The sequence below is a fragment of the Protopterus annectens genome, chromosome 5.part1 (genome assembly GCF_019279795.1).
Source record: "Protopterus annectens isolate FY-2018-M chromosome 5.part1, PAN1.0, whole genome shotgun sequence".
Lineage (NCBI taxonomy): Eukaryota > Metazoa > Chordata > Ceratodontiformes > Protopteridae > Protopterus > Protopterus annectens.
The window spans coordinates 353,191,946-353,206,620 of NC_056736.1; positions in this window are offsets into that span (position 1 = coordinate 353,191,946).

The following is a 14,675-nucleotide window of genomic DNA, read 5'->3' on the forward strand; positions in this document are numbered from 1 at the left end:
TAAGCAACTGAGTAGAGCTGAAGTTTCTTTAGTCAAGCTGCATAGGACATCTGTTTGTAGCCCATGATCCTCTTGGCGAGGTACTTTTGGGGTCTCTCCAGTTGCTGCAGGTGTTGGATAAGGTACATCCCAAAAGGGGCAATGTATTCAATTATGGGCCTGATGAGTGACAAGTAGAGGGGCACAATGACCTCTCTTGATCTAGATGCGAACCCTTTTGTGATAAGGTGGGTTATATAGAAGGTCTTTCTAACCACTTTGGCAACGTGATTATCAATGGAGAGATTACTATCTACGTTGGTCCCCAAATCTCTAATTACTTCTTCCGTACTTAATGGATTATCACCTATGTGGTAATTTGTGGGCACCTTGTTTTTCCCAAAGGGGATGACTATGCACGTTTTAGCATTTAGCTTGAGGCCGTGGCTCTGGCACCAATCATCCATCTCTGTGTGACCCTTTTGGAGGATGCTTGTGTCAGCTGGAGATTCGATTATGGCCCCCAGTTTGCAGTCATCTGCGAACCTTGTCAGCCATAATCCCCCCGTGTTAGCCTGAACCTCAGAGAAGTATATACCGAACAAGAGAGGTCCCAGAACTGAGCCCTGTGGGATGCCACTTGTAACTGGTTTGGATTCGGACATGGCACCTGCGATTCTGACCATGTGGGTTCTATCTCTGAGCCAGTTTGCAACCCATCTTCTGATATAGGGGTTGATATTTAAGCTGGTAAGCTTATTTATGATGCCCGAGTGGGGTATTGTGTCGAAGGCTTTTGTGAGGTGCAGGTAGGCTGTGTGGACTACCTTGCCCTCATCTATGGCTTTGGTAACTGTTTCAAAGAAATCATCTAGGTTTAAGAGGCAAGATCTGCCCTTAACAAAGCCGAATTGGGTAGGGTCTAGTGTCTGGAGGCTCCCAATGTCTTTGTTTATGAGTTCCATCATAATATGCTCCACAGCTTTACAGACCAGACTAGTCAGGCTTATGGGGCGATAGTTTCCAGGGTCCGTTGTGGCACCAACTTTGTGGAGTGGGACCACTGTAGCTGTACGCCATTCTTTGGGTACATATCCTGTAGTAAGGCTAAGTTTGACAGTGACTTAATGTGAGGGTTCAGTTCTTCTTGGAGCACGTGTAAGACACAACCTGGGACACCATTCGGTCCCATAGATGCTGTGTTTTTTACTTTGGAGAGGGCAGCTTTCACCTGTGCATCTGTGATGTCAGGGAGGTTACATTCAGTTGGGATAGGCATTTGCTCCTTTGGGGGGGAAGGGGGGGGTTTGCACTGAATCTGTCTGCCAGGATGTTGGCTATGTCTGTAGGTTTGGTATATTTTGTACCGTTATGCAACAATTCAGAGCATATCTGGGAGTTTCTGCCCATGTTCCTGACATAACTAAAGAAGGCCTTGTGATTATCTTTAGTGTCTAGGGAAATTTTTCTTTTGAAGCTGGCCTTTGATGATTTTATGAGGGATCGAAGTTTCTTGCTAGTACTGATCAGAGATGCCTTCCCTTTTTGGGATTTTGCTCTGTCATGTAGTAGCTTCCTCCTCCTGTTGTATAGCTTATTTATGGCCGGGGTCCACCAGACCAGTCTCCTGTTTTTGGATGAGTGAGTCTTGGTTTTCTTTGGGATAGCACGATCCATGCATTCCTGCAGGTGCTCATAGAATGCATTTGTAAAGGATTCTGCAGATTGGGCTGTATTATCCCCTGGCCCAAGGGCTTTGAAGGATTCCACCTCAGTCTTGAGAAGTGCAAAGTTGGCTTTTGAGAAATTCTTTACAGTGATTTCTTGGCTGGGGGTGGGGACGGGATATGGTTGTCCAGGAGAAATTTGTTTATGGTCTGATCTTACCAATGAGGGGTTTACCTCTGGTGTGGAACATAGAGTCCCCATGTTGGTGATGACCAGGTCCAATATGTTGTTCCCTCTTGTGGGAGTGGTGACCAGTTATTCCATTGCATTAGAGTTTATAAATTCAAGGAACCATTGGGCGAGGGTGTTTGGGCTTGAGTAGTTTTCCCAGTCAATGCTTGGGTAGTTGAAGTCACCCAATAACATAGTGTTTGGAGAGACCTTTATATTCTCCAGTGTTCTCAGGAATGCCAAGTGGGGTTCCTGTAATAGGGAGGGTGTTCTGTACCAGGCTACAAACTGAAAGGCAGTTTTGCCCGCTGTTAGTTGCACATGGATGGTTTCCGATGCTTCGTGCAGTGCCACTAACCTGGAGGTGTAGGTATTTTTGATGAATATAGATACTCCCCCTCCTTTTGTGCTTCGGTCCGAGTTTTGGGGCCGAAACGCATGGTATGAGTTATAACCTGGTAGTGCTGGGGTGCTCTCAGGAGCCTTGAACCAGGTTTTTGTTACTGCACAGATATCAATTTTCTCCATACTGAGGAGAGCCTCGAGTACGTGCATCTTGAGGTTTAGGCTTCTGGCATTGAGTAGCATTACCTTTAGTTTTTTTATCCTTGGGTTGTCTATGGAGGTGGGTTTGTCCTTTGAGCCTTGCCTAAAAAAGGCACTATGGGGGTGGCAAGAGGCTTGGCCAGTATACGAAAGCCTAAGGGTGACAGGTGCAAGCCATACCTAGCAAAGCAACGTGGCTTGTTGAGCATGTCATCCCAGGCTGACAGACACTGGATCCCCTTTGAATGACACCAATACTTTAGCCGATTGTTGAAACTGATCACTGTGGCATCATTCTTGGTGAGGGCAAGATGCTACTCAAGGTCAGGGTCATACCAGCCTGGGCTACATGGTCAGAGAGCTCCTCTATGTCTCTTTTCATGTAGTCCAGGGAGGTACGTTTCAGGTCATTCACACCAGCATGGATAATGACAGAGTCATACTTGTACTTGCTTTGGAGTGACCTGAGTGCTTGCATTATGTGGCGGATCCTGGTACCCGACAGACAGCTTACAGTGACCTTCTCCTTGTTCAGTCTGGTGACTGGGACGTCAGTGTGTCGGACAATAGAGTCCCCTATAACAAGTGTATTTGGTGTGTTGTTTGGCCTTAAGGGCTGTGACTGTGAGGCACACTGATTTTGTGAGATATGTGATTCATGGGTATTGTTGAGGGGTGGCTGTTACTTGGATATCTGCTTAGGAGGTCTTTGTTGTTTAGGCAGATTTTTATTTAGAGCCTCCGGGTATGTTTTTGTGTGTTTATGTGTTGGGTATGCAGATGCAATAGGTCTGTGTGAGACTGGATTTGTGATGTGGGTGGTTACCTTTTCCTCCTGACTGACTGTGCCAGTCTTGGGTTGAGAGAGCTCTGCCTCCAGTTTGGCTGTGTAACTGCATCTCTCACATGTATTAGAGTTTGTTGGAAGGAGGAGAGGGTTGTCTGTGTACATAAGGCAATTGTAACATTGCCTCAAAATTCCCAGATTCGCTATTCACATTATTTATTGTTGATGGGTCTTGGATCCAACCTCGGATCTGAGCAAAGTGAGAGACAGCTCCTGAGCTTGAGCTCCTCTCCTCCCCTTACTTCCTGTTACCCATAATCCTCAGATCAAGTCTGCTAGATAACTATACAGGCAGGGACACTGTCCTGGCATAGAATCAACAGACCCAAACACTCCACTACTCTAAGAATCCCCTGCTCACCAGATGGAGGGGGACAGAGGGAGGGAATGTGATGAATAATGACACTGGGTAGCACAGATTCCAAGTTATGGTAAGTACATAACTCTTTATCTGATGCTATCCTTGTCATTATTGATCAGGGATGGGTCAGAATCCCCAGCTACTTAAAATCCTTGGAGGTCTCAAGGAAGGACATGCCAAAGCATAGAAGAACCAAATGAGGCTCTACTCATAGATACCAAATCCAACTTATAGTGTGTTACAAAGGTATTGGGGTTTGACCAGGTGGCATCAGCACAAATGTCATCTAAAGACATCCTGGCCCAGGACACTGAAGATGTAGCCACTGACCGCATAGAATGACATTTAATAGGTCTGGGAAAATCCTTGTGATTGCTCTCATAAATGTGAACTATACGAGAAGCTATCCAATGAGAAACTGACACTTTGGAAATGGCCCTGCCTCTCCTGGTCTGAGAAAAAGCTACAAAAAGCAGATCCTGCTTTTGAAAATCCTCAATCCTCTTTAAATAGAAATGTAACTGCCTATGGACATCCAGGCAATGTAGTTGATACTCCCCTTTGTTTGAGAAGTTAGGAAAAAAAACAGGGAGATGGATATACTGATTTGGGTTAGTTTCCAAAGCTACTTTTGGAATGTAGGAAGGATTGGCTCTAAGAGAAACTCTATCCTTGTGAAAAATAATGAAGAGAGGTTTTATGCAAAGAGCTTGTAATTCCAAAACCCTCTTGGTGGAGGTAATTGCTACCAAAAAGGCTGTCTTTCAAGATAGAAACTTAATATCACACTTTGTAGCAGGCTCAAAATGAAGTTGTGTCAGGCACTGCAGCACTAAGGTAATATCCCAAGGAGGAGATGGATCTTTAAAAGTATTCCTAAGCAAGAAAATCCCTTTAAGAAAAGCCTTGCAGAGCCTTGAAGAAAATATAGGACTATTGCTTAAGTGAAAGTTGGAAATAGCTGCCAACTGCAGCTTAATGGTCAAGAAGCTTGCCCCTTGTTGGAACAAAGATGAAAGGAAAGACAAGATAATCAGAACCAAAGCAGAAAAGGGATCTATGTCCCTCTGATGAGCACAAAGAGAGAATTTCTTCCATTTGCTGGAATAAATATTTTTGATGGAAGGCTTCTTAGATGGCAAAATAATATCCTTCACTGGGGAAGGCAACTTGGTCTGGCTGACATTCATTGGAACTAGAGGTACCAAGCTGTCAGCCTCAGGTACATTAGGTCAGGAGGAGGAAGTCCCCATGGATGGGAAATGAGATCCTGGACTGGAGCCTATATCCAAGGCAGATACTTCAGATGAGACCAGAGGAGGGATAAAGTACAGTTGTGTATGCTTACCATAAATGTAGATGTTCGAGTGTATTCACTGTTGCCGTCATCACATTTACGTTATGCCTGCCAGGGTAGCCCTCAGCCGGCCCGAATACCAGAGGCTTAGTATTTCTGCATTGGTTGCTGTCGTTTCAGGACTGATATCAAGTCATCAGTAGTATAAAGTAAGGCAGCTGGCGCCATTACATCAGTTTTGCTTGCCCTAACCTGTTAAAAGCTCCCAAGTAGGAGCCAAGTTCTGGTTGAAGAACCCCACCAGTAGAAAGTAAATACCAATATGTCCCTTGTAAGGAAAGAGAAGAAAAAAAGGGAGATGGAGTGAGGGAAATCAGGGCTGCAATAGTGAATACATTTGAACATCTACATTTATGGTAAGTGTACACAACTGTACTATGTTCTTCCTGTTTCATTGTTGCAGTTATCACATTTGGGTTGATTCCCAAAGCTGAGGAAATGAGTGGAGGCAGTTAAGGAAACTAGGGGCTGGCTAGGATGCCCTGCAAGACTGCAGCAGCAGACTCTGCCCTGGATTTGGAGAAGACAGACAGGTGGTAATGTTTGGTAAAAGTGTGAACAGATGTCCAGGTGGCAGCTTCCAGGATGTCCCTGGTGGGGACTCCTCTGAGGAAAGCTGCAGAGGTAGAGGCTGCTCTGGTGGAATGAGTCCTGACCCCCTTGGGGGGATGCTTTCTGTGTTGTTTATAGCAGATATAGATGCAGTGTGCTATCCATTTGGAAATAGTTTGTTTGGAGATGGCTTTGCCTTTTGCTTCTGTAGCAAAGCTGACAAGCAATTAATCAGACTTTCTGAAGGATTTAGTCCTGTCTAGATAGAATCTGAGCTGTCTTTGCACATCTAGAGAGTGCAGGATCCTTCCCCCTTGTTCTGAGGATTAAGAAAAAAGGTGGGCAAATGAATGGATTGGTTGAGAGCCACACCGGACACCACCTTGGGCATGAATGATGGGTTAGTCCTGAGGGATACCCTGTCAGCATGGAAGATGATGAAGGGTTCCACAGCCATGTGGAAAGTGGATGCCCTGTGAAGTGATGGCCAGAAGGAAAGCTGTCTTCAAGGAGAGAAATTTTAGTTCTGCAGGAAAAAGCTGGTTCGAAAGGGGGCAGGGTGAGCTTTTACAACACAATGTTAAGGTCCCAAGCTGGGGTTGGTGCTCTTCTGGGTGGCCTCAAGTTGCTAGCCTCTCTTAGGAACTGTTTGATCAAGGAGTGTGAGAAAAGGGGCTGTTCAGTGGGAAAATGAGCAGAAATAGCAGATGTATGCATTTTAATAGAGGAAAAAGAGAGGTCACTGTGTAGTAGGTCAGCTAAGTAATCCAGGATGAGAGGGAGCGAGGGCTGTGCAGTATTGGCTCCCTTAGCCTGAATCCAGGTGCAGAACCTTTTCCATTTGTCAGCATAAGACTTTCTAGTGCTAGGGCATCTGGCCTTACATATAACATCTAAAACCTGTTTAACTGAGGTTGGCAGATTGAGTGAGGGTTAGGGAATTAGCCAAGCTGCCAAAATGAGTGTCTGCAATTGGGGATGCCTGAATTTCCCTTCCCTCTGGGTCAGGAGGTTTGGAATCTGAGGAAGATACCATGGTGGCAGAGGGGACAAGCTTGCAGCAAGGAGTAGCAGTGCTGGTGAGGCCAGTCTGGAGCTATATATACCCTGGAGATGAGAGGTAGTGGAGGAAAGGCATAGACTGATAGATTGACTCAGGGAAGGACAGGGCATCCACTTTCCAAGCCATGCAGTGATGCTCCATGGCACAGAATTTGCTGAGCTGATGGTTGGTGTGGGAGGCAAAGAGGTTGACTTTTGGGGTGCCCTATGTCTGAGTTATTAGGGTGAAGGTTCTTCTGTTGAGCTGCCACTCATGTGGGTCCAGAAGATTTCTGCTTAATTGGTCTGCCAGAGTTAAGACAACCTGGTAGGAATTGTGCTAACAGGTGGAGTTGCATGACAGAGGATGTGTGCCAAAGGGTCATGGCCAGCCTGCATAGAGGGTAGGAGTGAGTCCCTGCATGCTTGTTGATATACCACATTACAGTGGTGTTGTCTGTTTTGATCAGGAGAGCCCCTGGGGAGAGAAGGGGCTTGAAAGCTATCAAGACATGCTGCACAGTCATCATCTCTTTTTGGTTGATGTGCAGAGGGATTTGCTGTGGGCTCCATTGGCCCTGTATGCACCTGCCATCCAGGTGTGCACCCAAGGCATAGTCTGATGCATCTGTGGTGAGGATCTGGGCAGCTGGGGGGTGGTGAGAAAAGTAATCCCTTGTTGTGGGAGCATGCTGTAGCCCACCAAAGAAAATCTTTTCTGAGGCAAGGAATTATAGGCATAAGAGTCTCCAGGTCTTGAGAGTGACAACACCAAAGGCATTTTAGGTACCATTGAAGTTTCTTCATATGCAGTCTGGCATACGGAATGAGTAGCATGCAAGATGCCATGAACCCCAGAGATTTCAGGATCTTCCTTGCAGATAGCTGATGTCTAGTTGAGAGAAGTAGGCTGTCAGGAAATTTTGCTTTTCTGGTGTAAGGAATGCCATCTGGGATGCTGTGTCCAGGCTTGCCCCCAAGAATATAATCCTTTGGGTGGGCACCTGTTTGGATTTCATTTCACTGATTGTGTACCCTAGGGAGGTTAGTAGGGACTTTACAAAAGCCAGGTGCTTGAGCAGTTTTTCCTGGCTGTCTGCCTGAATTAGGCAGTTGTCTAAGTATGGGTAAATCTGGATATTCCTTTGTCTGCAAAAGGCAATGGCCAGAGACAGACATTTTTTGAAAACTGTGGGAGGAGTAAGAAAGCCAAAGGGAAGCACAGAGAACTGAAAATGCTGAGATCTTGCCCTGAAACAGAGATATTTCCTGCATGATTCCCTGATAAGAATATGGAGGTAGGTCTCTTTTAGATCTAGGATGGATAGCCAAACATCCTTGGAGAGCATGGGTAGCAGCTGCTGGAGGGTGAGCATTTTGAATTTTGGGATCACCAGAAAAGTGTTTAGAATGGATAGATTGAGGATGGACCGTCAGGTGCCCTCTTTTCTAGGTACCAGAAAAAGTCTCGAGTAGAAACTTTGTTCCCTTTGTTCTGCAGGAACATGCTCTACTGCCCTCATAGAGAGCAGGGAAAGGACTTGCTTTTGCCCCACTGCACACTGGTTTACAAGTAGATCTGGGAACCCTTTTGGGGTAGGAAGGGTGTGGAATGAAAATTTGTATCCCTGGGACACTATGTTGAGAACCCAGTGGTCATTAGTAATGGTGGCCAAGTTGCTTGCTTGAAAGGAGAGTTTTCCTCTTAGGAGTAAGTGAAGGTGGACAGAGGGAGGTGTGGGGGTGGGGGTGACTCATTGTGAGTTCTTACCATAAGGGGGTGGCTTAGAACTCCCTGGTTTTGAAGTGGAGGTAGTCCACTGCTTAGATCTCTCCATTCCCTTTGGCTGCTGTCTGGGGGGGGGGTCTGGTTCCCCGGGGTCTGGGCTGGACTGGGTTAGTGGGAGCAGGAAAGGACCAGTGCTTGGTGGGACAATGTCTGTTGAACCTGGGTGGCTGGACCTGTAAGAAACATTAACTCTCTGCATAGATTTTGCTTTTTCTTCCATATTTTTTAAGACCTCTTCTGCCTTAGTGCCGAATAAGTTGTCTTTGTGCAAGGGGGCCTCCAACAATTTAGCTTTGACATGGTAAGGCAAAGGCTGTTACTTAAGCCATGCATGCCTTCTAATGACAGATCCAGTGACTGCTGCCCTGCAAGAAGCTTCTAGGGCATGAAAACCACAGTGCAAGGTGTGTTTAGTTACTTGACTTGCAGAATGCATTAACTCTTGTAACTTTTTAGATTCTGTACAAGCAGCAAAGGAAGACATTTTTTGTTTGAGGAGTTCCAGGGTATGTTCCTGAAATTTTATCATATGGAACTGACAATTTAGTGCCCTGATAGCAAGAGTAGCTGAGGTGCATACTTTTTTACCCCATCTGTCTAGTGCTTGGGAATCCCTATCTGAGGGGATGGTATTCTTAGCAGAGGTTGCTTTAATCCCTTTAGCCCCTTGAGAAATTACCTCAGGGTCAGCAGTAGGATTTTTAAAAATAAATTTGCGTGAGTCAGGGACTCTATAGTACCTGTCTGGTTTTCTGGGTGCAGGAGGGAGGGTGTCAGGAGTCAAGCTGGATTCCAGGAAAACATCCTCCACAACATCCAGGATGGGGGGGGGGTGGCCAAGGGTCTGTGCTGTGGAAGATCTAAGAATTCCCTGAGTCTCTTGCTAGACTGAGGGTAGTCCTGAATCTCACATTGGAAATGCTTCCTTAAGGTATGAAGGGTTTCCCCAAAGGAAAAATCCTCTGGGGGGAGAGGAGGAAGGGATCAAATCCTCTGCATCAGAATCCTCATAGGTAGAGAGGGGTTGTATGTCTTCATATTCAGATGCATCAGAGTCATCTGATTTGTGTTCAGACAAAACTACAGGGGACAGATCTCTTATCCTTTTGGATGGAGTAGCTTGGCTTCCCCTGATCAGCATAATATGGTCTTCCACTCTTTTAAGCATTTAAGACTGAGGCAAGGAAGCAGGTGCCTGAGATTGGGTCGTCGGTTTCTTGGGTGTGGGTCATACCCTGGGCTTAAGAAACTCAGTAGTTTTTGAAAGAACAGTAGTTGCGAAAGAAGACCTCGGTTTGTGTCAACAATCGGTAGTGCGAAGGACTTCCTCAGAAGCTGGTGCTTGCTCAGCAGCTCCGGACCCATCCAAGGTAGAGATGACCGCAGGATCCTTAGTCAAAGAAGAGTTTTACAGCATACCAAACTCCAAAACGGTCTCGGTAGTGGCCTGCAAATCCACAGAAGTAGGCATCAGGGGCTGCAAAAGCACCTCACTGAGGACCGGAGAGCTGAAGACTAGCTTAACGGAAGCATCGTTGGTAGGTTTGGACCTGTGTGGCCTGTCTCTGTCTTTATCTTTACATTTTTCGGAAGATCTGCTGTCGGATGGCTTACCAAAGCCATATCAGAGTTCAAGGACTGTAAGCAAAAATATCTAGCTACAATAATGGCCCTATGATGGCTAGTGCTAACACAGAAGAGACAGCGGGGGACATCATGGTCTGGGCCTAAACAAGTGATGCAGTAAGAATGATAGTCTCAGTGTGGTATTTGCTTTCCACAGGCAAGATAATTTTTAACTTTTTCTGACATTGGTTATTGCAAGAGAAAAGGATCCTCAACAGGGTATTTAGCTTTAGAAGACTTCAGCTTTAAATCGGTAGACGAAACTCAGGTAGCAGCCGACTGGCACTCATGCGAACTGCTTCTCTTTTGGGCTCCATGGCAAGAAAGACTGATGTAATGGCGTCGGCTGCCTTACTTTATACTACTGACGACCTGACGTCAGTCCTGAAATGACAGCAACCGACGCAGAAATACTAAGCCTCTGGTATTCGGGCTGGCCGAGGCCTACCCTGGCAGGGATAACCCAAATGTGATGACTGCAACAGTGAAATATGAAGAACATTCTTGTTTGAGAAGGCCAGAAGGGGGCAATGAGGATGAGGTGAGTCTTCAGGCACCAAGCTTTCTGTAGAACTTTGGGAATTAGGGATATTGGGGGATAGGTGTAGAGAGCCCCAGCAGCCAATCCTGAATTAGAGCATCCCTGGGTGATTCCCCCAGTGAGGGGATCAAGGCAAAGTGTTTGCAGCATTTGTGATTGGCTGGAGATGCAAACACATCACAGCATGGAGATCCCCACATAGCGAAGACTCTACTTGCCACGTTTCTAGGACCACTCATGGGGACTCAGGATAGTCCTGCTTAGTTTGTATGCTAGCATGTTGAAATTACTGAGGATATGCATTGTAAGAAGAAGGTGGCTGGAGACCATCATTCATGCCCACACTCTCATAGCCTCTCTGCACAGTGGGTAAAGATTGTGTCCCCCCTTGCTTATTAATGTACCAGACTACCGCCATGTTGTCTATTCAAATTGCTACAGTCCGGAGAGGGAGATGGTCCTGGAAGGCTTGCAATGTTAGTAGGACCACTCTCTTCTCAAAGACATTGATGTGCAACTTGTTCTCCAAGGGGGTCCATGTGTCTTGGACTGTCCTTCCCTGGAAATGCCCCCCACCCCAACAGAGAGGCATCCATGGTCACTGTGGCTTGGGGTTTTGGAAGGCAAAAGGATCTCCCTAGCTGGAGATCCTCAGATCTGATCCACCAACTCAAGTGACATCTGCATGCCCACGATATTCAGATTGGTGTGGACACTGGATGGAGGTGAGCTGACCACTGTACCGCTAGGGTCCATTGAAGTACCCACATGTGATACCTGGCATGGGGAATCAACTGAATAGCCACCACCATCGACCCAAAGACCTGGAGAATGAGATGGGCAGGGACTCTGTCCTGATCCAGCAGAAGGAAAACTTGCTCCCAGATCTTGTCGACCCTGCGTGGGGAAAGAGCTGCAGTCTCCAATGCGATGTCCAGGAAAAATCCTATGAATTCCGGCCTCTGACATGGGGGAAGGTGTGACTTGGGAAGGTTGACAGTAATGCCCAAATCATGAAATAGGCTTAGAGCGAAGTCTGTGGCTAGCAAAAGAAGATGCTTTGTGGGAGCTGTGAGGAGACAATTGTCTATGCACAGAAAGACCTGAAAACCCTGCAGCCAGAGGTGGCCTGCTACCACTGCCATACATTTCGTGAATACCTGGGGGGCTGAGGTGAGACCGAAGGGCAGGGATCTGGAGTGATAATGATTGTCCCCCACTCGGAAGCACAGAAATCTCCTGGAGTGCCTGTCTATTTTTATGTGACAGTATGCATCCTTGAGATCTATTGAGTGCATCCAATTGGAAGAACGGACTGAAGAGTGACCATCTGGAGCTTTGACTTCTTGACTGATAAATTCAGTCTACCGAGGTCTGGAATGGGATGCAGTTTCCCTGTTCTTTTGGGAACTAAAAAGAAGTGAGAGTAAGCACTGGATCCTTGTTGTCCTGTTGGGACCTTGTGGATGGCCCTTTTTTGAAGGAGGTCTCGCACCTCTTTGAAAGCTAACTCCCTTAGGTGGGTTGGGACGTCTGTGAGGGGGGTGATTGAAGGGTATAAAATATCCCCTGGACAAAATGCTTAGCACTCACTGGTCTGAGGAAATACCCGCCCAAGCCAGGTGGTGCAAAGAGATATGACCCCTGACTGTCTCCAGGGCAGGGCATGGCAGTCGAGCAGTGCTTTAGGAGTGCTGTGGGGGCTTCTCCAAGAAGGGTTCTCAGATGCCCTGATTCTGTGGACCCCTCTGCCTCTGAGGCAGCGTCTGCCATTGAATCCCCTTCCCTGGCTGGAAGAAGAGGATTCCTGTAGAGCATCCTGGAAGGAAGACTATGTCCTGTGGAAGCATAGCTTTTTACTAGCCCTCTGAGTCTTAGAAAAGGACCATTGGGGATCAGAAATCTTGATCCTGACTGAAGACAAGGTCTTTTCCTCCTGCTCACTGTGGGTCAATGTGTCCTTGACCGAGGGACCAAAGACAGTAGATTCAGCAAATGGGGCATTGGTAAAGGATGCCTTAAAGCTGTCTACAAACCCACAAAGGCAAAGCCAGGCATGATATCTAATAGTAATGTTGCTGCTCATGAGGTGGCCTTGACAATGTTCGAGATCAACCTCCTTGATCCATTAACTAAGGAAGTGAACATGGAAAGCTTCAGAGAGACCACCTTAAGGTTCTCCAGAGGCACCAACTTTGAAAGGGAATAGGAATGCTCTGAGACTAAATCCCTTTGCAGACATATAAAGTGTGCCATGTAAGTTGTAGTCCTCAGTCCAAACATAGCTGAGGCATACACGGGCATCCCAAAATGGTCAATCACCCTAGACTCCTTATTAGGGGATAGGCCATAGATCTCTGTTCCAAGAGCTCTTTCTTGTTGGCTGCTGCAACCACAATAACATCTACAGTGACACCTTTACTCTAAAATGGTTTGTCCTTGAGGGGACTGAGGAACTTATCTGCCCTCTTGGAAACTGGTTCGACTGTCTGACTCCTTCCACGTACTGCTGGCAATGAGTTGGACTAACTCATCTGCACGGGGAAACACCCAGGAGGTAGATGGGCCCACCCCAAACACCTTCAGGAACATGGATTCCTCAGAGGATGGGGTGGGGGAAGACCAACCTCCCTATTCTTTCAGGATTTCATGTATGTTTCCAAAGAACACCTCCTCGGATGGTAGTCTGGTGGACCCATCCCCTTTCTTGAAATCCATGTCTTCCATGGGTAACTCTTGAGGGAAGTCTAGGTGTCTCCTCTTGCACGTCCTCTTCTCAGGAGGCTTCTCCACCATGGGCTCTGGGGAGGACTTGGAGGAAGAAGGCACCCTTCTAGATCAAGGGAGGTCATAGTCTCCCTATACTCATCACTCATCAGACCAATGATTGAGTACAATGCCCCATTCGGAATGTATCTGACCCGACACTTGCAGCAGCTGGAGAGGCCACAAAAGTTCCTCACCAAAAGGATAAAGGGTCTCAAACATCTGTCCTATGCTGCCCGACTGAAAGAACTCCAGCTCTATTCAGTCGCTTACCGCTTGCTCAGAGGTGACCTTTGCCTAACATACAAGGCCATGTCAAACCCAGATTTGATGAATATGCTTCACCTCAAAAAATCTAGATCCGTCAGAGCCACAAGGGCGGAGACTTAAACCTCGACACGGCTATTAATAGGACGTGCTGGAGGGATAGATTCATCACCCAAAGACTCCCTATGCTGTGGAATAAAATCCCGGTATATGTGAGGCAGAGCACCTCGCTGGCCTTGTTCAAGAGAAATCTTGACCAATGGATGGGAGATCGCAGATATACCCCAGGGATTACCTCAGTGTCACTGCTCAACAGAGGCACAGCAAAATAATGGGTATAGTTCCCCATACTAAAGGGGTGGCGTAAGCCACAAAACTATGGGCTAGGCTTGTAAATGCCCTCGGGCAGATAGCCTAGTATGAACCTATGAACCTATGAACCTATGAACCCCTATGGGGGTGATGCCCTTCTGAAGACGATCCTGGGGGGCTTACCCAAGACAGATGATGTAGGCTTGCCACCCAAAACAAAACCAGGCAGGGTTGGGTCTAGAGCCAAGGATGAGGCAGCCAGTGAACCAGAGACAGTCCTCTCTATGGCCCAGAAGGTGGACAGACTGGATGAAGCCCCACCTTCATCCCCATCGTCAACAACTGACTGGGGTGAGAGGAGAGGCCCTGGCACAGTACTGACATCCTCGGATGATACTGGACCCAAGCTATCCAGGGGAGATGCCACCAAGGGGAAGGAATGGTCTGAAAACTCTGGACCGAAACCTCCAGTTGGCCTCCCGGGATTTCTCGGGCTGGATGCAAAGCCAACCCACACAGCAAGTGAGTTGAGCCAGCCAAGGACCCAGGTGGCATGGGAGTGAAGGCACTACCTGATGCTGATGGCCTCTCCTTAGGCAAGCTCTGACTCTAGAGTACCAAACTCCCAGGAGTAGGGTGGGAGGAGAGGAGATCAGAAGTGGGTGAAACACCCCTTGGCATGTGGCTAGGGGATAGAAGCAGACCCAGTTCCATTTGGACTTTGAGAAAACTCTTCATCATCTGGTCCATATCAGATGAGGGCAAACTTCTAGTAGACCAAGAGGAGACTGA